The sequence below is a fragment of the Lutra lutra genome, chromosome 4 (assembly GCF_902655055.1).
Source record: "Lutra lutra chromosome 4, mLutLut1.2, whole genome shotgun sequence".
NCBI lineage: Eukaryota > Metazoa > Chordata > Mammalia > Carnivora > Mustelidae > Lutra > Lutra lutra.
This window is the reverse complement of record NC_062281.1, coordinates 47,534,829-47,561,063: the sequence shown is the minus strand read 5'-3', so window position 1 is coordinate 47,561,063 and position 26,235 is coordinate 47,534,829.

Below are 26,235 nucleotides of genomic sequence, written 5' to 3'. Positions count from 1 at the left end.
TGAAATGAACACAAAAAATGTTCAATTAAGATAGATGACTTTTAAATTGCTAAAATATGTAACCATCCTTGATAAAAATTATGAGTAATCCCTTTGCAAATCTACTATTATGAGTATCAATAGAAAAGTAATGATTCTGAGAGGAAACAGTGAGAGTGAGAGGTCATCTCTTGCTCTTTTCTGGTCAGGCAATCGGAAACGGTTCCACAGAATCTACAGGAACCACCATTCTGAAAGACATTTCCGCTCAATGTTTCCAGACTGCAAGGAAATAGGTACTTTGTTCCTCCTTAAGAGGCAATTTAGGATCATTCTTCCCAATGAACTGACATTGTCCTTCCTGGTAAAGCTTCCCTGACACTATCAGTTTTCTTTTAATGGCTTTACAGAATGCTAGATTTCTGTAACATTTTGAATTGCTTTAGGTTGTGTTAGTATACTACTTCTGATAATAAATCTATTCATGCATGTTATGGTACCTTATCAACTTTAATATCTAGGTGATCAGCCGGAAGTATGGAAATAGAAAATAAATTAGTGGAATTTTTTTTTTTCCTACTGGATACCTTTTGCAGAGGTATATGGAGTTATACCAAGTTTTTGGAATCCTATTTCACCTGACTTTGGAATCTTGGATGAGTACTCTTCCCTATACAAATTTATTTAATAAACTGTTATAAAGTGAGATCACTACAATTATCCTTTATAGAAAACAATTTCTTTTCCCTATGCATATTCCAGGTAATACAGAAACATAACAACAATATCCTTCCCATTTAGGGTGCTGACCTTGGTAATAAAAATTTTGTTTAAGCTGAAACAAAAAAAGAGTTGAAAACTCTTTTTTATCTGGTCCCTCTATGTTCGGAACTCTTGGACATTCTATTACAAGCTCTTCCAGGGCTCATCTGAGAGCTCTTTCATACAGTAAGTTTACCTTTCTAATTTCTAAAATAGACACCAATGAGATGAATAATACAAGACACATGCTTGCATCTATCATTTACAAATTGCTTTTCCCTTTCTATTTACTCACATAACTGAAACATGCAATACATGGGAGGGGTGAATACAGATACAATTTAAATTCCCTTCAGTTAAGACTACAAACTTAATTCTTTTCATTTTTGAATAAACTTAAAATCTAAATATTCATTGCCTTGAGGTGTCATTAATGATGATACCCAATATACTCCTAAAATAAATATCTATAATTAGAATGTAACCCTATCCAATATAATTTAAATATAATCATATAACATTCTGATATATAATCCATCAAGTATATATTAAAGGATTATTTTATGATAGTTAAAAAAATTTAATATTTGAACTAGGATATCAGTACCTGAACTTAGGCTAAGAAATAATCCTATATATTCTTTTGTAATATTGTACTAAACTAAGTGACAAGGAAGTTATGATGTGAGTAGAGCCCACCTACTCAGGTTTTATAATAATGAATATGGTATGATTTTGTAACAGATTTATGATACCAGCTGTATTTTATGGCAGTATTTTTGTCTTCAGTTTCTCCAGGGGAGATATATATTATTTATGATTTGGCTGAAGATGAAATGGCTCCAGGGATTAGTAATGAGATATGGAACCTTTCATCTCAAAGTTTTTAGTTCTAGCATAGGATACTCATGCCTGAGAGTCGACATCACCTGTTGCTTATGAATTATGCCTAGTAACACGAATTTAGAGACTTGAGTCAAATTACCTGCAAACCAAATTTCTTCTGTTTTAAGCTGCATCTGCATAAGTTATCATAAGTAATCAGTGTTAAGCTTTGCAAGGACATCATAATTAACTTATTCTGTAGATGCTGGGTCCCTTTGGTGGGATACAGCCCAGAAACCTCACAGAGTAGACTGATATCTCAACTGTTGTTGGGCTATTGGCCACTATTGTATGTTGGCTATTGGTCATTTGGTCACTGGCTTAACCAGTAGTCCATTATTATTCCATTAACATATATTAGGTATTGTTTAGTAAATTCTACATCAGTTGCTTTACATTATATGCATAAAATCTGAGGTAGGGATTATTATTCCCACTTTATATACTGGGTAGATTGAAATGAAGCTTTCCTGAAACCAAATAATAGATAGTGAATCTAAGGTTCAAACTCAAAGCAAACACCCTTTTGAATATTAAATAAATTGGGCAAAGTGCCCAAGATTCAAAGATTTGCTCTGTATACATTCATTCCTTCCCATCCACTGTCCAAAAAAAGATAAAAGAATTTTAGTAGCATTTTCTTTTATTGAATATTTTAATAAAGTATATTCAAATCAGAAATTTTTCTTCCCAGATTCTAGATTCTAAATTCTAGATGAGCACTGTTAGGACACCTATTAATACTATATAATTTAATTCTAAATATGCATACAAATTTCAAATATGCAATTTAAAGTGTTAACTTATATATAAGACAACACACATACACATACAGTATTAACTTGTTGGCAATTTGCACTTTTAAGCAAATATACTACCATTCAGTATGATAAATACATTGTAATAGCAAGTTACTAAGTGGTATCTTAGCAATTTATGGATTACTATATGTTTAGAAAATAGGTAGGCAGTAAAAGCATTGAACAAAGTCTATAGTAAGTATAAAAAATAAGCTTCATAAGCAAAATAAATTTGCTTTCTGCTGAAAACTTTTTTTTATTCTATTTTCTCTTATGTCACACTCACCACAACCACCACCACCAATTTCCAGTATGATGTTGTCATAGAAACTAATTATGGTACTCTGACTGCCTTAAAAAAATGTTTTGAGGAAAAAATATTCCATGGGTAATATCCTAATGAAGATTTAAAAAGTTATTCCCATTTAAAAAATCAATTAGTGTCAATCATTACATTCATTCATGCATTTAACATATAATTTTGAATTCCCATCTTTGACAAAAAACTACTGTAAGTGCAGAGATATTAATAAACAAGCACTAAAATGTGTTTTCATCATTGTATTTATATTGTTTGGCAGTAAAAAGATAAATAAGCAAATAGATAATTTAAGAGGAATAAGTACTATTAAGGAAATACACCACTATTTTTTCGTGTTTCTCATGCAGATTTTCTTGTACTGATATGAAAAGAAAGAAAGAAAAAAAAGAAAGAAATATACCAGGAGTGCAGAGAATCTCAAAATGTCTGGTCAAATGAGTCTCGATTTATCATAAGGAGCTGAGTATCTTTTTCCTGCAACAGAAATAAAAAGAAGATTTCCTAGGGCATTTATTTTTTAGTTTTCATACAAAAACCAAAACATATACACAAGCATTTCTGCCAATCTCAACCTATTCATACATGTAACTTTAATTTTCCTATTATGTTCTCAAGTAGGTCAGATGAACAGACTGTACTACATAGATATCTGTGATTCATGATTTCCCCCCAAGAGAGGTACAATTTGTGGGGGGAAAGAGTCTTCAATACTTGTAAGATTAGAATATGATACTGTCATTTACAGAAAAAGTGTAAGGTAACATATATTGAACTTGTTGCATTGTTAATAAATGTAGAGAAGTAATTTAGGTCTAGGGGTAAGATGCAACATTTTTTATACTGCATGTAATGATTCTGTGTTAAAGGAAATATGTTGTTGGTGCCACCAAGAAAACTCAAGAATCACAAACAGGAAATAAGAAAGAGCATATTTCCCAGGTTGATTCCCTAACAATAAATCACTGCCGTTATCTTTACACCCTAATAGTGCACTTACTCACAGTGGCAAACTTCTGACAGTCACTTTAATATATCTTGAGGTTAGTGTCAGTTTGTATAACTTAGAACAAATTCCAGGTGGTGAATTCTGAGGCTCATGACCAGCACGCAATGAATGACTGTATTTTTAGTAAACCTTTTAATCCTATGGAAAGCCTATCTGACGTGAGAGCGTAAACCATAGATCACTGTGGCAATATCATTAGTCTGAGAAAAAAATCTCCAATATTTACAGTCTCCTTTGAGAGAAAATCTCTTCTCTGAGTCTCTATTATATATGGTTTAGAAAATAATGTGTTAATAGTTGCCATTTTCACTAACGTGTAACCTCAGAGGGAAATGATTTTGACATGCATTTTCTAGATTATGTCATAAATATATAGGGTTCCTTTTTAAAATGCTGAATTTTATTCTAAAAATAGAGAATTTGGTGTCAGAATCTTGTAGCCGTTAGTCTCATTTCCCATTGATATTGACTCATTCAAATTTTTACAGAGCACTAACAATTTAAACATAACTTAGATTAAAAGAAAATACAATCCTCCACACTCAATGAGCTCACAGGCTAGTAAAAAAATTTACAATGAGGTAATAATTGCATTATGAGACAATATATTTGCTACAAGAAAATCCAGGTACTAGTTATGAACGAGTGATAAGATCAGATTGAAGCCAGACCACGAGGACTCATGAGATCGTGTGAGGGTGTCAAACATATAGGCTTGTTTGATGTGGAAAATAAAGAAACAAAACAAGTAGCTACATTTGAATAATGAATAGATAGGTTCCACTTTGATCAAAAGCATTAAGTATAGGTCCAAAAGCTCAATGAAGCCCACGTGGGATTAATTGAAAGAAAACCACAACTACACACATCAAAGTCCAAGTCCTGAAAACCAAAGAAAAAGAAAGTTTTAAATGAAGTCAGAGGAAAAAGATGTTAGTTACAGTAAGATGAACAATGAGAAAAATAGGTGTTGACTTCTCATCAAAGGCAATGGTAGGCAGAGGACAGTGGAATTACGTCTTCCAACATTTTTTTAAGACTGAAAACTAGAAATTTATATTCAGGTAAGTTATCTTTCAAAATAAGTACAACATAAAAAAAAAATTATAGAGAAGTCAAAGCTGAGAGATTTTATCACTATAAAATGCCCATGCCAGACCCATGCCATAAAAACACTAGAGGAGTCCTTCAAGCTGGAGGGAATGATACCAGATGGAAACATGGGTCTAAAGGAAGGAAGGAAAAATAGGAGGACTATGATATGAGGAAAGATAAAAGACTAATTTTTTTCTGTTCTTAATATCTTTAAAAGACAACTGATGGTAATTTTTAATGCATGTAAATGAAACTGGCTTTTTGAAAAAGATAATTGAGGCAACAATAAAAATGTATTATGGTATTTGTAAGATATATGCAAGGTATTTAGTTCACTAGCACAAAGATTGGGAAGAAAATAAATGGACATGCCTTACATTATACTTGCAGTCGTAAATATCAATTCTAGGATAAGTGCAATATAGATTCAGGATACATATTATAATCACTAGAATGACTACACATTTTCTTTTTAAAAGGTGAATAAGGTTTTTAATTTGGACAAAATCACCTGAAAATCAAAACTGAACCTTGGTTTCAAAATGTCTCTGAGAAAGTAGTATAGAGGACAAAAAATGCACAGAACACTACTTAGCTTAAATAAATTCTGCAATAAGCTATGTGTCAATTGCAAGGAAGAAAAGGGGAGGGGACAAGAATGCTCATGCTATCTGTCCTGCTTACCAATGGGTCACCTTGATCTGTGTCAGCAGTTGCTGATGGTTGATATGCATGGGCCCATCAACCAGCTCAGTGCACTTGAGAGACACTTGGGAAGTCCATGCTATTGATGTTCAATATCATCTGGCTTCTGGGTTTGCATGCTGACTGGAGTACCTGAGTAGTAATAATCTCTTCTCATCTACTGGCTCATGATTGTATCACTTAGTTCTGGCTGGTTATACTCAAAGTCATGGGTGAGGTAAATTATGTATAACATTGGGGTACAGCAGGTATTTGTCACTTTTGGACAAGGTAGCCCCAGCAACAAACTCTCAAACAGCTTAATGCTTATCGGTAGATGAACTTACATTTTTATCTATCTACAATTTTTCAGGCTTTTGGGGTAAAGTGTGCTTTTCAATTCTTTGGAGACATATTTATGAGCAATTTTGGAGAAGCATGTTAATAATCCAAAGAACATTTGGGGCAGGAAATTGTCTACAATTTCAAGCATAATAAAGATATTTATGTTAACTCTCATGAGGAAGGATGAAGCATCTTTTACATAAATTTATTTTACATATCACAGAGATATATCTAAAAGCCAACAGAAGAATATAATGACAATAGAAAATAAATAGCAAGATAATAAAACCAACCATTTCATTAGCCACATTAAATGTAAAAAGAGTACATACTCAAATTTAAAAAGGCAGAAATTGGCCAGACTGAATAAAAAGTTAAGTCCTAACTACATGAAGTCTGTAAGAAAGTAGTTTAAATATCAAGTAAATATATGGGGGGAAATGTGGAAAGTTAAATACATGAAAAAATATGCTATGCAAAGTCAAAACATAAGAAAGCTGGTATTCCTATCAGACTAAGTATACTTTAAGATAAAAAGGTATATTTCAAAAAAATTAAAATTAAAAAAAAGATATATTTCAGAACTAAAAAAGGGCCAAGGTCAACTACTCTAGGAGACATAGATATCCAAACTATGTAAGAGCTTAAACTCATAGTGCCAAAATACAAAAATTGACAGGAGAAAAAAGAAATAGAATAAATCAATAATGATTATTCAGGACTTTAACATTCCTCACTAATTCACAGATATTATATCCAAAGGTATAAAAAATTATACAGCAGATTATAATAAAACCATCTATTACTGTTTCATTTCATCCACTCAATAATTTATTGGTCCTATGTTGAACCTGACATTGTGTTAAGGACTGAATTGCAATGATGAATAAGATTCAGTCCCTTTTTAAAAAGTTCAAATTTTTGATCATAAGACATAGATGGAAATAGATAAATTTCAATTAAATGTGCTGTTGAATATTTTAATAATTTAAGCACATTTTAATAGGTGCTTTTGCAGAAATGTGAACAAAGTTTGTTGCAGAGTAGTAATTCTCATTAAGGAAATTAGGGATTTTACTAGGGAGAGGATATTTGAGCTGATAGTTAAACAGATATTTTTAAAGACCAGAGTAGCTAAAGGAGTAGGATGAGTCATTCCAGAGAAAAGAACATCTTACAAAGGAAAAGAGTTGCAAAAGGTTCTGTAATGTCTTGGAAATGTCACACAAAAAGAGGGAGATGTCCCAAAATGAGGTTGTAATAGTAGATTGAGGGTGATTTTGAAGTATGTGCTGAGATAAGAAGTTTTAATTTTAACTTATTGGCCTAAAAACCCAACAGAAAGATACAATGTCATCAGTATTTTTAGGATGATAAGCCTGGTCACAATAGAAGTCAGTCCCAAATCAAGTTAGGCTGGAGGTAGAAACACAAGTAAAGTAGATTAAAACCTCTAACTTGGTGGTGAAATAACATGTTGTTCCATTTTCAGAAGCTGCAAGAAATGTCACACAAAATTTGTTACCAGTCAAGTACTAAAATTTACAAATTATTCAGAAGAGATTCAAGTAAATCCTTATAATAAAAATCCTTTTATTCACTTACATTATGATATGTTTTCTTGAGTGAGAGCAAATGGATATTATTAGAGCTAATAAAACAGAAATTGTATATAAGCCTATATCCATATGCTTCTGAAGCACACACACACACACACACACACACACATGTTGCCTGGTATTTGTGTGCCAGCTGTGGCTATCAATGTCATCAGTACACACCCAGATGTCCAAACTAATAATCTGAGCCTTATTCTAGACCAGTTTTACTCTTACTAACCACCCCAACCAAACTTGCAAATGTTGCTTTTTAAATATCCCTTATATTCTCCTAATATTCTTTTCTATTTTCTTTGCTACTGCTTTTGTTTTTTCCATCATTAGTTCTCCTCTTTTTTTTTTTTTTAAGAATTTATTTATTTGACAGACAGAGAGTGAGAGAAGAAGAGAGAGCATAAGCAGGGGGAACAGCAGAGGGAGAGGGGGAGGGAGAAGCAGGTTCCCCACCCAGCAGGAAGCCCGATGTGGGACTCGATCCCAGGACCCTGAGATCATGACCCCAGCCTAACCCACTGAGCCACCCTGATGCCCCTAGTTCTCTTAATTCTATAATGCCCTTACCATAATACTACCTTACATAGTTCTCCTAACATTATGGATAAAATGAAAACTTCCTCAATAACTCTTTAATTTTATTTCAAATAAGTCCCCAAAATATTCCTTTTCAAGAATAAAATATAAATTCAGTCCCAAATTTACTATACTCTTTTATTCTCTCTTCTGTCTTATTTATGCTTTATTCTCTCCTTGGGATGCTGACTGAACTTTACTGATATTTTTGAGGGATGATTCAGGAATTCTCAAATTTGGCTTATTGTCTTAAGTGAAAATTCCCCATGAAGTTATACACACCAGAGACAAAGAAGAAATCAAATCACCAAATTATTGTAAAATGAGAGGCATTCACCTAAAATAAACACGGATGAAGCTGGGTTGGAGCATTAATTTGACTCAAGACTCGAGCAGATTTTCTCCTATTCTGAAAGTCTCAGGTTTACCACTAACTGACCACTAAGGGATGAGAGTGTCATATTGCACAGAAGAGAGAAAAAGAATGAAAGAGAGAGGGAGATTGGGAGGAAAGGAAGGAGTACTAGATTCTATACAATCACTCCACTCTCCTGAAAAATGTGGATAATAAATGAGTATCCTGGAACCAATAAATCCACTTAGAATCTCTTTCTTAGGGGAAAGTATATGGGGGGAGGGCAGCTAGGATATTAGTGAAGAAGAAAAAAAAATGATGAGCTCGTAGCCAAAAATTTTAAAATTCAAGGAAATTTTAAGTCCACAGATCAAAAAACCTCAAGTCCCATGCACAAGAAAATCTTATAAAAGATTATAATTTAATTGCTTAAAACCAGGTATAAAGAAAACCTTTAACAGCAATCACAGTAAAGACACTCTGCATATATTAGAACAAAGCCAAGATGTCCACAGATCTGGTTAGAAACAATGAAAGCAAGAAAACACTGGAACAGCATTTTTAAAGCAATACAATAAATAAGAGCATAGAGTTCTATATTTATAGCTTTCAAAAACAAAGACAAAAGACAACTACGTTCATAAATACAAAAGCTGAAAGAATTCACCACCAACAGACCAGTGTTGTATGAAATGTTAAACTCCTTCAAGCAGAAATGATACTAAATGAAAATACAGATCTATATAAAGAGATGAAGAGCACAAAAAAATGGTAAAGACATGGTTTAACATATATAATTCTATTCTTATTTAAAGCTTTCAAAGAGATAGTTGACTGTCTAAACAAAAATAATGGCAATGTATTGGTGTTATACTCTATACATACAACAAAAGTATAAAGGCTGTGAAGGAGAAAATGGAAGATTGCCTTGGAAGGCTCTTATACTATATATGAAGTGATGCAGTATTACTGAGATTAAGTTAAAGATATATACTGTAACCATAATCAACCACAGTAACAAAAGAGCATTATAATTGGTAAGCTAAAAAAAGAAGATAAAGTAGAAGGATCAAAGTACATAGCTGATCCAAAAAAAAAAAAGCAGACAAACAACAAGTACGTAATGTGTTTCTACTTACATAACACTTCAGAAAATGCAAATTAATGTGTACTAATAGGAAGTAGAGCCTGGGGGCAAGTGGTGCACAGGGAATGGGATGAGCTGTAGAATAAGACTACAAAGAAAATGAGGAATGGCTGTGGAGATAGCTATCTTCATCATATTGATTTCTGTGGTGGTTTCTCTTTTATATAAATATGTAAAAACTTACCAAATTATAATTTTTAAGTTTGTGCAGTTCATTACCTGTTCATTTTTCTTCAATCATGGGATAAATAGATTTCTAAAAACAATAAAGTATCATCTTAATAAAGATTATGGACCAGGGGGCTGTATGGACTAGAAACTAACTGATGGCATACAAGAAAAGAACACAGAAAATGAATGTCAGTTTGGGTGGCTAAAAATGTATTAATAAAGGAATGAATGAAGGAATAATATAAGTTGTAGTGTTCAATAAGGTACACTTGAAATGTAACTAGCTCAAACTAAAATTTGTTACAGGTAAAACACACTGGATTTCCACCCCCCACCAATTTAAAAATATTAAAATATATTATTAATATTTTCATTAAATCTTATTAAATCTTTATTATATACTTTATTAAATCTCATTAGGGGTACCTGGGTGGCTTAGTCGGTTAAGCATCTGCCTTCCACTCAGGTCATGATTCTGGAGTACTGGGATTGAGTCCTTCATTGGGCTCCCTGCTCAGTGGCGAGTCTGCTTTTCCCTCTGCCCCTCACCCAACTCCTGCTCTCTCCCTCTCAAGTAAATAAGTAAAATCTTAAAAAAAATTTTTTAAAAAACATTAATATTTTAGATATGTCAGGTTAAATAAGGCATATTACTAAAATTAATTCTACCTTCATTTTACATGTTTTAGTGTGGCCACTAGAACAATTAAAATTACATGTGTAGCTAGCTATCTATATAGGACAGTACTATTATGGGTGGGAGGTGGATAGTGTCTATAAACAACTAGGTCAATGACCCAAGTAAAATATTGTCACAGTAAATTTCACCAAAACTAACAATCTGTAAGATACTCATAGAGTTATTTGAGACAATAATGGGCTAAAACTTCACATTCTTGCATTTTCCTTAAAGTGTCATTCATTAAATGGAAATTGAGTAGTTTCTTTGTTACTACAAAGTATGAGCATCTTATCAGATGCTGATACAGAATACTCCATGTGAAAATCAACATTGTAGTAAAAAGTAACTTAACTGCTTATCAGAGGCTAAAAAAAAATACATGAGAAATTTGCCCTACTTGAACATCTACAAGTAGATATGAAAATTAAATTCTGTATCCAATTTTAACCATTATGTTGATTCTTGAGTTAAGCCCAAATATATATATATATATATATATATATATATATATATATTTTTTTTTTTTTTTAAAGATTGTATTTATTTATTTGAGAGAGAGAGAGCATGAGTGGGTGTGGAGGGGCAAAGGGAAGAGAAGTAGGCTCCCCACTGAGCAGGGAGCCCAAAGTATGTTGGGATCCCAGGACCTCAGGATCTTTACCTGAGCCGAAGGCAGACATTCAGCTGACTAAGCCATCAAGGTGCCGCAATAGTTTTGGATGTTCTTTTTTCTTTTCTTTTCTTTTTCTTTCTTTCTTTCTTTTCTTTTCTTTTTCTTTTTCTTTTTTTTTCTTTTTTTTTTTTTTTTACTTCTTTCATTTAATTTAATTCCAGGATAGTTAATATACAGTGTTATATTAGCTTCAGGTATACTATACTCAACAATTTCATTTATCACCCAGTGCTCAACCCCAGTGCACTCCTTAATCCCCATCACCCATTTTACCAATGCCTCCACCCTCCTCCCCTCTGGTATCCATCAGTTTGTTCTCAGTAGTTGAGTCTGTTTCTTGCTTTGTCTCTTTTTGTTTTCCCCCCTTTGCTTGTTTGTTTTGTTTCTTAAATCCCACATGTGAGTGAAATTGTCTTTCTCTGATCGACTTATTTCACTTAGCATTACCCCACACTCCACCATCATTTACCTATCATCACTGTTTAAATCAGTAGCAGCTAGCCACACAGGAGACCCAAGCTACTTTGTAGCCATGTTTAGCAACTAACCTGAGAGCTCTTCCTGGGCAAAACCTTCCCAATCTGGTAAATCTGTTCCTGTTCCCCATGGCAAGTTTCAATTTTATTTTCATGTTTTCCTGAAAGAGCGGAGAATTTTCCCTGTTGGTGACGGATCCAAATTCTCTACCCTCGGTAGGAACCTAGTCTTTCAGATGCAAGGTGTGTGCTTCAGTGCGTTTAAGAGGAAAGAACACCAACTGCCAAGGAGAAAAGTGCACTTACACAAAGTATACATATGTATTGACTTCAGCTGTAAGTTATGAATTCAGGACCCTGAAGAGTGCCGAAAATAACTGATCATGCTGTTTTGCTATATGAATATTTATAGAGTTGATTGACAAACTTTTAAAATTAATCTTAATGTTCCTTAGGGTTGTCATTCAGCAATTTGCTTCAGTGGAAGATGTGGCATCATTTTGATTTATTAGTTGCCTGAAGAGTTTTGATTAGTCAGCCATATGTTTTACCCTCCTTAAAAAATTTGGAAACCAATCCTCATCTTCTTATGCACACATTTAAAGAGACTTTGCTTAAGTCACCCTTTGATTAACTTGTTACCTACAATTAGTCAGAATACAATAGGTTGTGTGACAGTAACAGTCAACACAAACATTTCAATGGTTTAGCACAATAAAAGTTTATCGTTTGTGCTAAATGTCTACACAAGTCAAAAAATCATTACACATCATCTTATATTACATGATCTCCACTCAAAAGAAGGGACAGCTGGCTGACTCAGTAAGTAGAGTATGGGACTCTGGCTATCTGGGTTGTGAGTTTAAGCCCCATGCTTATTGTAGAGATTACTTAAAAATAAAAATAAAGTAAAATTACGACTAGAGATCTGAGTACAATTTAAGCTTTATCAGATGGAAAAGAGAGATGAGGGAGAATTAAGAGTTTAGAAAAACTTGCAAATCTCTAACAATAGCAACTAGGTAGCTGGTGATGATTTTATGTAAATAAAGAGAAAGGTTGAAGCTTTAAGTACCTTAAAGTAAATGGTAAACACACTAAAAGAGAATAGAGGTAAATATCTGTGAAGGAAAACAAGTTATTAAACTTGAAATAGTTATGAAAAGTAGCAACTCTAAAGGACAGTTTTGAACAAAACAAAAATTTTGAACAAAAATTTTGAAGCTATTTTGACAGATACTTATAAAATCAAGAAGATAAAATGAAACCTAGAACAAAGTATTATAAAAAAAGTGGCAAAGAGATATTATCTTCAGTAAATGAAAACTTACAAATCAGTCAGAAAAATAAACTGTAATTTTCTAACACCTAAACATACTAATAGCCTATATGAAAACTGTTCAACTTCATAAAAATTTTAAAATGTGAATTAAAATAAAAAGAGCATTTCTAAAATATCAAATTGATAGGTATAAAAGAAGGGTAATATGCAATATCATGAAAGATATATGAAAACAATCATTCATACACTCTTCTTGTGGAAATATATACTAGCAAAATCTTTCTTGAAAGCAATTTGATTCTACATACCTTAAGCCTTAAATACGCACATGCCCTCAGACTGAGAAATTTCACTTCCATACTTACCACAGAAGGTTTGATTTAATATAAAACCAAAGATCTGGAACCAAATTAAGTGTCTGATAGCAGGAATTTGTTAAATTAATACCCAAACATCTATGAAATGGATTATCATCGTACTAGTGAACAGTATAAAATGAATATTGACATGTAAGAAGCTTACAATATGTAAAGTAAAATGAAGTTATAATTTTTAATAGATTTATTTTATAAGCTGATTTTTATAAAACTACATGTGTATATTTAATAATATACCAGATCCAACATGAAATCCCCATGTGTAAATATAGTATTTATCTTTGTCAGTCAGGGTCCACCACAAAATAGATGGTAACTTCTATATATAGATAGATAGATAGATATAGATACTTCTATATATATATATTCTATATAACTCAAATAAGTTTGATTTAATTTATTTTATTTTAAAGAATTTATTTACTTGACAAAGAGTGAGACAAAGAGTGACATAGTGAGAGAGGGAACACAAGCAAGGGAAGTAGGAGAGGGAAAAGCAGGCTTCCTGCTGAGCAAGGAGCCCAACGTGGAACTCAATTCCAGGACCCTGGGATCATAACCTGAGCTGAAGGCAGACACTTAATGACTGAGCCACCCAGGCACCCCTCAAATAAATTTAATTTAAAAAATGAAAAGTAGGGGGCGTCTGGGTGGCTCAGTTGGTTGGGTGACTGCCTTCGGCTCAGGTCATGATCCCCGACTTCCAGGATTGAGTCCCGCATCAGGCTCCCAGGTCTTTGGGGAGTCTGCTTCTCCCTCTGACCTTCTCCTCTCTCATGCTCTCTCTCACTCATTCTCTCTCAAATAAATAAATAAAATCTTAAAAAAAAAAAAATGAAAAGTAGCTGAGGCAGGAGGAATGGTATAAGAAACCAGAGATGGCATGACCCAAGCAGTCACACTCACTGTACTGGTGACATGAAATGAGAGAATGGTAGGCAGTTCCTGTGATAAGCCCCAATAATTCTCACCTGCTTCCCTTTCCCCTTGAGTGTGGACTATACTTTGTGACTCACTTCTAATGAATGAACACGGCAGAAGTGATAGGATGTCACATCAAAGTTAGGTTTAAAAAGACTGTGGCTTTCATTTTGGTTCCCTCTTTTTCACTGCCATGGTCTCTCATCATGAACCAGGTCTCTGCCATGGTCTCTCTCAGTGAACCAGGGCAAGCAAACTGCCATGTTATGAGGAGACCTATGGAGGGACCCACAGGACATGGAGAGGAACCGATGTCCTCAGCCCAACAGCCTATAAGGAACTGAAGGCTGCCCACAATCACAGAAGTGAATTTGTCAGAATATTTTTCCGCCCCAATAAATCTCAGGGCCTGAAGCTCCAGCCGAGAGATTGACTACAACCTCACATGAGACCCCAAGGCAGAGGCACAGAAGTAAACCAATCCTGGATTCTTGACCACAAAGAGTGTGAGTTACATTAAGTGTTTATTTCTTTCATATTCTAAGAGGGGTAATTCATTACACAAAAATAGATAACAAAGAGAAAATGTGAACCTATAAAGAAAGAGAGTCATGCAGAGCAGACAACTTCGAGAGTAGTGACCAACTACTGAGTGATGCAATTAAGCCCACACAGGGAGGAAATCAGAAGAACCAGTATCTTTCCTTTACTCTACACCCCTCAGCTGATCTAGCAGTAGAAAGCAGAATGCAGAATAATAGAAGGAATCTGGTGGGGCAACTGAAGGTATAGGGGACAATCATACTCTATTATATTATGTACTCTATATGAAAATGTTTGGAAGGATATAGTACACACTCAAACTATGGTGTTTATCTCTGGATCATAGTTATATAATCATTTTTTGTTGTTTATTTTGTAATAAACAAATTAAACAAGTTGTTAAACGGCATTGCAAAAAATCATATGCTTATCTTTTCAATCATGTTATGTATTATGTTTTAAGAATTCCATTATATTAAGCCATTTGCACGTTCCTGAAGTAAAGTTTTCATTAAAGTGTTCTCAGCTGCTGTTTACTCTGAATTTATTTGACTGTTGCATTTACCAGTAGACTACTATTTTGCCTTTCTTGCTGCCATTGTCAGGTTTTAGGATCAGTGCTAGATTTGAGAGAATGGAAACACTAGAAGCAGGGAGACCCCAAAGGATCTGTGGGAACACTTCTGTTGGGGCCAGACTATATTAGGATCAGTCCTCCCCTGAGATTTAAGAACCCAGGTGAGAGGTGGTGGGCTTCTTGGCTAAGATAGTGTAGCAGATTTTTTATTGATTAAAATATTAATTGTCTACATTCGTGACCACTGATGTCAAGCTTGGCCCCATGATTTGCAGTGATTTCATCCTTCCCTCAACTTGAGACCAGATTTGTGTAATAGTTATTCTTAGTAGTTTAAGTCAATTATTCACATGGGTATAATTTCTTGCACTGTGATTTTTAGTAGTTGATCGTTTTCTATTTGTCTTTTCCTGAATTGGTTTGTTCAACTTCTTGATGTCTTGTTTCAGTTTGATGGTTTTTATTTCTCTAAGAATTATCCATTTCAGTTGTCATAAAGCTGCATTGTTTTTCAGAATAATTGCAAAATAGATTTGTATCGATTGCTATGTTTACTTTTTTATTTCTGTTTTATTTGGTGTAATCTTCACAGGTTTATTATATCAATGGTAATTAATTACCTTAATGTTTTCCAAATAAGCAATTAGATTTTGTTTATCAGTTCTATTTTTTCCCTCATTTTGCCATACAGGTATTTTTCCCTTTATTTGTAATTCCTTTCTATATTTCTATGATATATTAAAATCTCCAGCAGGAGACTTGATGTATTTTATTTACCTATATCTTTCTTCTTTTGACAAATACCTATTCTGCTACTTCTAAATATTTCTAAATTCATTTGACTGAAAAATACATAAATTATTAACACTATAGCTGAATATTTATAAATGTTAAGAACCGGGAAAACTATTATAGCTAGCATTTTTCAAACCTGGGTTATAATTCATTAGGGCAAATGGAAAATAACTTAGAGCATCACGGAAATCATTTTTATAAGTAAATAAAGTAGAATAAAAAGGACAGGAAAATAAAGTACATTACCATATGGCAAGTATAAACGCTATTATCCGAAATGTCTGTTGTGTTATACAGTATTATTGTGCACGCTTATGTGAATGTACATAGGATTCGTGTGTATAAAGTGACAATTTTTTCTATTGTGGGCAGCCAAAGTTTAAAACAATTTAAAACAAAGTTTAAAAAAAACAAAGTTTAAAAAAAAGTACCATGGATAAGCTGCAATTTTTTTTTCCCTATGTATTGAAGAAACTAGATCACCATTCTATGCAAATTATCCCACATCTTGCTGGTTGCATCCCCATAGTATAATTTAAAAGGTTCCTCTATCCTCTTTGAAAGGGGATTCTGAAAATATGGCTCTGTGAAAATACAGACCGGTTGCACCAATAGACTGGATTTCTTTCAGGATAAATGGAGTGGAATAAACCAAGAAAACTGAAACCTTGCATTTAGGTGCACCTATGGGTGCATCTTGAGTGCCTCGTACTCTACTCCTCTTCCACTTCCCAGCTAATGCTTATCCTACGATCCCTGAAAAGGAGAATGTTTCCAATCATTAATTATACAGTTGTGTTTACTAAGCTTTTCTGGAAGCCAATACCTCAGCAGTTTTGTTGTGTACACTGGGGCTGTTCTGGCCCAGATCTAGCTATCTTTCAATTAATTATCCAGTTACTTGCCCTAAGGCCTGCTCTTACTTCCAGTTCTTGCTGACTTGGAGGCTGGACATTTTTTTTTCCAATTTGCATTTGGGTTGACCTCTGATACTCACCTCTGTGGCAACCTGCTCCTACACAGGGCTCTGATGCTTGTTCTCTGCCTCTGTTTTCAGGTCATTCCCATAAGAACTACTACAAACCACACATGCACAAATCTTAAAATGCATTATTTTCTATGGATCTCCCTGTTCTCTATTTTGCAGCAACCTATAGTTTTCTTTCTGTATCTGTTGCTTTCGATGTGATTTAAAGAATCAAAGGTTGAGGGATGCCTGGGTGGCTCAGTTGGTTGGACGACTGCTTTCGGCTCAGGTCATGATCCCGGAGTGTTAGGATCGAGTCCCGCATCGGGCTCCCAGCTCCACGGGGAGTCTGCTTCTCCCTCTGACCTTCTCCTCGCTCATGCACTCTCTCACTGCCTCTCTCTCAAATAAATAAATAAAATATTAAAAAAAAAAAAAGAATCAAAGGTTGCAAACAAAACCATCAGGTTAGCATCTTGGACTAGAAGTCTGCCCATTGCCATACAGGTAGAGCAAGAAGTTTTGAATATTCATTTATCTTTACAATATTGTAGGCAAAGTGACTACTAATGAAAAAGAGGTCAATTTATTTTATTAAAATTGTGTTGCTTGGGACGCCTGGGTGGCTCAGTTGGTTAAGCGGCTGCCTTTGGCTCAGGTCATGATCCCAGCGTCCTGGGATCGAGTTCCACATCGGGCTCCTTGCTCAGCGGGGAGCCTGCTTCTCCCTCTGCCTCTGCCTACCACTCTGTCTGCCTGTGCTCATCTCTCTCTCTCTCTCTCTCTAACAAATAAATAAATAAAATCTTAAAAAAAAATAAAATAAAATTGTGGTGCTTGTTTCCTTGAGGCTATTTTTTGCTATTCCTTATTTAGTATTCTCAATCCTTCAACTAAAGGAAAAACTTGAAATCACTTCAGGATATTATTTTGTAAAGGAGGACATTTAGCGGAGTATCAGAATCTTGGTAGCAACATTCTTCTGCTCAAGTTCTGCCAGATGTGATTTTAATTTTGATTCCATCACTCATGAGGTTTGTGACCATGGAGAAATAACTTCTTTTTTCTCAATAGTGCTTACCAGCAAGAGTTATCATGAAGAACAAATTAGGTAACGCTTGGAAACCCTTTGTATAGTGCCTTGTAGATAGTAAGTATGTAATCCATGGTGCTATATATTACCTTGTTCTTGTAGTAGCATAAGAAAGGCATTTGCATGAGGATGATTAAATCATGCGAAAACTTGGAATTTAAATGTGGAAACGGAATATTTACGTCTTAGAAAATAATTATCGGAAACCAAATAGCACCTTTAAGATACCCCCAATGCCATCTTAAAATGGCAAAAACCCAATAGATATAACACTCCATTAAAGAGAACTTGGGCAGAATTGTTCTGTTTATAAATGGGTATATCCCCAGGTTTGCAATATTCAATTATCTTCCCCACAATCTGATACTGCTCTTATGATTTTATTATAGGTTTGGAGTGCCCTGGATAGGCTCCTGCAACATGAGTATACCTCTCTCAGAACCCAGCACTTCTTCATCTGCCAGGCGTAAGCTGTGTATCTCAGACCCACTGCCCTCCCAGGCTTCTGCATGGTCCCTCCTGCACCGCACTGGGTTAACAGCATTACTCCTACTGCGCTTTGGGTTATAGATGCAAACTGCCTGGTAGTATTTAAATTTGAATTATTCCATATTTCTATTTCTTTCCTCAGCTCCTATTCAAATCCAAAAACCTATTATCAGAATGCCCAAAAAGCATTTTAGGATTAAATAATATGTACTTTATTTTCACATGAAATTACTGCGTACTGAAAAATTTGAATAGTGAAGAAAAACTGCAATCTCTTGTATATGTGTTTTTATATAAATATTTCTTTTCCACAGACACATATCATTAAGATTTGTCCTACATATAGTGACATTAAAAAAAAAGAATTATGCGTAGAAAAGTTTCAGTGTTAGTTATAAGGCTGCCTTCCAAGCATATTAGTTCTTTGAAGTTCACATTCAAAGGGCTCCAGTGTAATAAATGAGCTTACTGTTTAAAAGAAAAAAAAAAGGCATGGGGAGTGGCTAGGAAAGGAAGAAAGCAGAAATGGTGATTTTTCTCCAGTTTACTGTGTTAGCCAGTAAATACATCAATCAGTTCAAACAAATGCCTGTCATATTCAGGCTTATCTCATATTAGAAACTGTACGGCCTCCCTAGGTAATATACTCCGTTATTTTATTTTCCAAACTTTCCTGTAAATTGAGCTTAGGGTAGCAGTTGGTATTCTCCTTAACAAACAATGGCTTATTTTTCTTTCATTTAAAAGGCGTTTCACTGAAATTACATATTGACACTCAAACTAATATTTTACATTCGAAAACGGTACCCCGAGGGCTGTTTAAATAGTTTTCAAAAACATCACTTTGGTTAATCTTTTTGTTGACATTTGTGGAATTCACTGTTACTATATTTTCTAAAAACGGAGAGGAGTCTTTTAATGTTGAAAATATGGTTTTAGTACTGTTCACATCTACTTGTAGTTGAAGATCGCTCTCCCTGAGTCTCATAAACACAACTCACAGGTTTGTATTAACACTTGTCCCTTCAATTCTTCAGCCAACCCACAAACAAATCAGTTCTCTGAAACCAGTCTAAAGAATATCATTTCATTTCTTCCATGGGGCTACTTAAATAATAAAGCCAAATACCTTGGTTTGGCATGCAGTTCTCCATGAGCTGATCCTGGTTCATCTCTCAAGCTTGTCCAACAGCAGATCCCACCTCATTTGTTTGATCAAGCAGCAGCAAATTCTTATTGGAATGCTAAATACATACAAATAAGTACCTCACTCATGCTTCTTCCTATGTATATATGTCCTCCATGTGCACATCCTTCCTCTTGCTGACTAGTTACTTGGAGGTGAAGGTTGAGTGTACATAGTACCTTCCTGAAAGGCTGTCTGACATCTGTTTCCTCCAAATTTTACCTGTTCTGTGTCCATAATGCTGGCAATCTTTTTCTTTTTTATATCCCCCAAGGGACCCTAAGTCCTTTTAAAATAAGGGTATGCCATAGTTATTATTTTACTTCTAAATGATACTCCAATGCTTGGTACACATTAAGGACCTAGTGCAAGTGTATTAGCCTATTAGCTGAAGCTCCTTTAATACACAACTGTATTGATTGCCAGACTAAGCTCTGTGTAAAGCACTTTTACACAGGCCTGACACTAAATGTAAAAAATGAGGAGTGCCTGGGGGGCTCAGTCAGTTAAGTGTCTGCCTTGCCTCAGGTCATGATCCCAGAGTCCTGGGATTATGACCTGTATCAGTCTCCCTACTCAGAGGGGAGCCTGCTTCTCTCTCTGCCCTTTCTTCCCCCACTGTTCATGCTTGTGTGCTCTCTCTCCTCTCTCTCTCTAAAATAAATAAATAAAATATTAAAAAAGAAAAACGAAAGCAGAAATCCCACCCCAATCAGGAGAGTGATGTTTCTGAAAACTCTTATTGCTACAAGAAAAGGCAATAAAGAAACCTTGTAAGAAATTATGGTGAAAGACAGATTTCCAGTAAACATATGAAACTTTGGAAAAGTATTTTATATGTTTTCAAGAGCCTTACAATTACAATTCTATAAATATGTAATAGAAATACTCTATATTTGGTATCTGTACTGGTTGTATTAAGAGTCAATATTCTGGTTTGAAGACTTTAAAAAAGTTTAGTGCACATTTATGGAGATAAAGCTCACAAAAGTATGACAAAAACAAAGGCAGATTTCATACCATCTCCTTTCCTACCAAATCACAGAGGAGAACAAATAAAGGGAAGTTCAAGGCAAAGAGTGTTAAGTTCCAGCCCCTGTTGGTAGATGGCTGAATGCAGGAAAAGAAGGAAAAAGGGTATAGCTTAGAGGACAACAGGTCTTTATATTGCTGAGCAGGTCACAGTGATCTGGAAGAGAGCTAGAACTTCCTTAGGTCCATGCTAGTAGTGTGCGTGGAGAGTACTTCTTGTGGCCACAGGTGGTTCCTGGGAGAAACACCCATACCTGACACCTGCTTTGGGGACAAAGTGCGTATGAATCTTAATGGAAGTGGCCAAGTTCAAGGTAGTGACTAATCGAATGAATTAGGGGAGAAGATGGGTGACTAGGGTATGATTTGAGAAGTCTTAATCACTTCAGAGAGTGCCAGCAAATAGGCCACTCCAGTCCAAGTAATCACCTAATTAACCACCCAATTCACACTTCCCAGGTAAACATAGGTACAATGCCCACTTCCAACAAGTTATAATCCAGGAAGCTACAACCATCATTTCACTTTATTGCCTACAGACGTCAACAAATTCAGGAGATTGTTGAAGAAGGCATATCTTTACAATGTATTTTGTGGGTCTATAAACCAATAAAAGGGAAACTTCCAGTAAGAACCATTCTTTCCCTGTTAGGAAATTTATAGGCTCTGTATTAGTCAAGGTTCTCTAGGAAAAAAAAAAGGAATCAATGGATACAGATAGATGATAGACAGATGATAGGTAAATAACAGGGATTGGGTCACATTGTTACGGAGGCCCCAAAAGTACCACAATCAGGTATCTGCAAGCTGGAAACTCTAGAAAGCCAGCCAGTACTATAATTCAGAGCCTGAAGTCATGAGAACCAGGCCTGGCGTTGTCTCAGAGCTCTGCTGTTCAAAAGCAGAAGAAGAACATTTCTGCTCAAGGAGAGGGTAAGGTGGAGAGGGGAAGCAGAGAGAGAGAGGGAGGGAGGGAAAATTTTCCCTTCCCCCACCTTTTTGTTCTGTTGTAGCCCTTCAGGGATTGGATGACTCCCATCACATTGGTGAAGGGGTATGTTCATTCAGTGAACAGATTAATGCTAATCTATTCCAGAGATATCCTCACAGACATACTCAGAAATCGTTTTACCAGCTATCTGGATATCCCTCAATCCAGTTAAGATGACATAAAATTTACTGTCACAGATTCTTATACTGTTATACTCACCTCTCATCGGTTCAATGACAAGCATATGTTTGTATTATTTTAGATAAGCATTTTGTTTATGAATCTGTTTATGTTTAATACTATCTGGCTTGGGAAACCTGCGTGGCTCAGTTGGTTAAGTGGCTGCCTTCGGCTCAGGTCATGATCCCAGCGTCCTGGGATCGAGTCCCATATCGGGCTCCTTGCTCGGCGGAGAGCCTGCTTCTTCCTCTGCCTCTGCCTGCCACTCTGTCCGCCTGTGGTCACTCTCTCTGACAAATAAATAAATAAAATCTTTAAAAATAAAAAATACTATCTGGCTTTATGATACAGAGTTGAAGTTTTCTAATTTTCAGAATTAGAAATAATAATATGGATAGAAAAGCCCATAGGTAGCCTTTATATAAATGACATCGCTCAGTATAGGTTTCTTAGTCTCTGCTCATTATCTGTGATACCCATGTATTGGGCAGGAAACCCTAGCCAAAGCCTGTATATTTCAGCTCCTTTCCTTCCAGATGCATCAGTGGTTTTAGGATCTAGGTTTATTTATTCCTCTTGTAATTTTATTTCTGCTTAATTTGCATTGCAGGGGTGCCTGGGTGGCTCAGTTGGTTAAGTATCTGCCTTGGGTTCAGGACTTGATCCCAGAGCCCTGAGATCCAGTCCCATTTTGGGCTCCCTGCTCAGTGGGGAGTCTGCTTCTCCCTCTCCTTCTGCCCCTTCCTTTGCTCCTGCTCTCTCTCTCGCTTGCTAATAAATAAATAAAATCTTAAAAAAAATAATAATAAAAATAAATCTCCATTCCAACCTCTCTACTCCTTCTCCACTATTTCTTTCCTTATCTTTTCTAATTCCATTTAAAGGGTTCTGTTCCAAATAATTGCTAATAGGAGGGACTTGAAGTGGAAGCTTACTGCACTTTAAATTACACTAAAAAAAAAAAGTGCACAATATGAGAATATTAGAATTTTTGTAAGGAGAAGTTTTAATCAGTGCAGAATTATAAGAAACAAATATTCTATATTCTAATGCATTTTGAATACATAGGCTTCAAACAGCAAAAGGTAATTTAGGAAGGCTCTTCAAACACTGGCTTGTCATGATTATTACCATAAAGGCAAATGTGGTAACCTGGAGTTGGAAAAGGGAGAAAACTTAAATTCTTATATTTGCACATTTTGAATTTTATAATTTGTGCTTGTGTTATCTATTAGAACGATAAACACTGTTTTTCGAATGACTCTGGGCTCTTGCAGACTGTCAGGGTGGTACTAGTGCCCTGACAGGGATAATTTCCTAACTTCAGCCTCTTTTTTTTTTTTTTTAAAGATTTTATTTATTTGACAGAGAGAGAGAGATCACAAGTAGAGAGAGAGAGAGAGAGGAGGAGGAGGCAGGCTCCCTGCCTAGCAGAGAGCCTAATGTGGGACTTGATCCCAGAACCCTGAGATCAGGACCTGAGCTGAAGGCAGAAGCTCAACCCACTGAGCCACCCAGGCAGCCCTAATTTCAGCCTCTTGACCCAACGAGATTAAAAAGGTGCAGGGCAAATACAAGCAGGGAGGAGAATGGAATCAACATGAGTATCTGAAGGAGGGAGGGCAATGGACTGTTTTATTATGTTTCTACTTAGTCTAAACTATTCTCCAAAATTCATCATCCCTTGAAAATCCTTCCACAAGTAACCTGAATTTTCCCTCAGGCTTTTCATCTTTATAAAACCAGTAAAGTAAGTTTGCTCAATAACAGTTTGTATTTACCTTTGCTTGAATTTCTGTGCCCAATAGCTAGATAATTTATGTCTATCTAATTCAGCCCTGTGGATTAATAATTATAGATTTTAGAGCAGTTAGTGAGAAAGGATGCATTTTGTTGAAATGAAGATCTAAATAAAAGGCAGCACACACTACCTATTAACACAGCATTTGTGTGACTTCCCTATTATAACACATTTATAATTAGGCTTGCCTAAAACAACCATCTAATCAGAATTGATTTCTACAAAACAATTTTAGGTAAATATTTAGGATATGGCTTGACATATTAGCTAGCTAAATTTTTCCAAAAATATTCAGTTATTTCCAGAAAAAATTTCTAGCATTGAGTCTTTGTCATTTACAAAGATAATGTAGCATTACTTATAAGTCAAAGACAGTCAGTTCAGTTTACAAAGATCTCCAAACTGATTTTTTACTATTAACATTGTTGGTTTGTGTTTGTGGCCTGATTTTCTCTATCACAAACAGCATGTGTGGTGTGGAGTTGGGGATGGAGAAAACAGGTATGATGGAATAATGGCACCACTCAGCAGTCAAAAGTTCACTTTCAGCAGTCTCTTCATGCTCAACCTCCGATATGCTGAGAAAACTTCAATATCACTTCTTAAAGTTTTGAGATTCTACTGTAAAATCTGAAAACAAATAGGGTTGCAAGTGTCACTCATTTTTGCTTCTGAAATTACTCCCCTACAATAGTTCTGCTAATGTCATCCTAAACACTGGGACCCAGGAGAAAATAGGAACCCAGGAGAATACAATGTAGTATAGTGCAAAGTACACAGGGTGGGGTTAGCTGTGTGACCTTGAACATGTCGTTAAATGCTCTAAACTATACCGTCTCAATCTTTCAAATCACAATACTTAACGTACCTGCCTTTTGTGCCTCATGCCATTGAGGTCAGGCTCAAAGGAGGTAACACATCAGTTGAACATCAGTGAAATCTATCTAAATGTTAATTGTTATTATCACTAGCATGACTATCATATGAGATTGATTTAGGAGCTGGATGAAACAGTAATTTTAAAGATTTTTTTTTTTAAATTTATTTATTTGACAGACAGAGATCACAAGTAGGCAGAGAGGCAGACAGATAGAGAGAGAGGAGGAAGCAGGCTCCCTGCAGAGCACAGAGCCTGATGTGGGGCTCGATCCCAGGACACTGGGACCATGACCTGAGCCGAAGGCAGAGGCTTTAACCCACTGAGCCACCCAGGTGCCCCGAAACAGTAATTTGACTGAAACAATAATTCTGTGACTGAAAATAAAAGTAGTTAAAATCAGATTTAGCAAAAAGCTAATTGACTTTTGAGTAGTTAGGATTAGTTCTGACATGAGTTGTGACCAGCTAAGCTCTGATTGTAAAGGAAGTACAGAGACAGAAATGGTAATTTCAGCATACCACTTGGAACCCATTATTTAGGATTTCTGAGTATTATCCTATTAAAATTAATATTTTTATGCCAATAATTATATAGATACATTTAGAAGCTCCCTGCTCCTAAAGAAAATACATGCTGAGATGGTTAAAAAGAGATTAAAGTTGATAAAAGGAAATGATAGATTTACTATATGCTCATTTGTCTATTCTAATATGGTCAGCCAAAGAGAAATTCCTTTGGTTCAGTGGAAAATTGTACTCTACATTGTAAGTTCTACCTTACATAGAAAAAGGATAAAAATTATACTGTTAATATTTTTAAACTGAGCAAAATGCTCAATGTTTTCCTATTAAGTATTATACAGAATTGTCCAAAACCCTGGAAAATGCTGGTAAGTAGATGGGACCATGCCCAAAATGCTGACTATCCAGTTAGTGAGTGAACCAGGGACCCATGTTGATTGCCAAATTATTGCAATGACACAGTAGAAAGAGAAAGAGCTTATATGCCGTAGGTGTTTCTCAGTACCACTAGGTATTTGTCTTTCTACTTATCTCTAATACAGACACCTTTGGTAGCTAAAAGATAGCTCATGTCTAGAGAAAATACTTTAAATAGTCAATTTATTTCAGTTTAGTGTGTGTATAACAAGCAAACTTTTTTGGTTTTTAGAAATATAAGTTATAAAAAAGCAGAACTTCTTTAAAACGAGAAGTAAAACTTTTTAAAATACTGCTTTTAAAGTTTGAATCTGGGAAGGAATGATTAGTTGGGGAATTTAGGATTATAAAACTATTTCCTTGCCTTCCTAAGTGATAAGTTTAAAATTAGCTGTGATATGGGATTTAAGACTGATAAAATCTTCTTTATTCCTGCCACCCTGCTCCGTTTTTCATAAATTACAGAAATAAGTTTTCCTAAACAGGTAAAGCAAGTAGTAGTTATGTGATAATACAGATCTGACATCAGTCAGATACCATTCTGAGGTTTCACAAATATTTGGGTAAGAAGAAGCTGTATCTCATTGTATTATTAAATCTGTTTTAATTGGA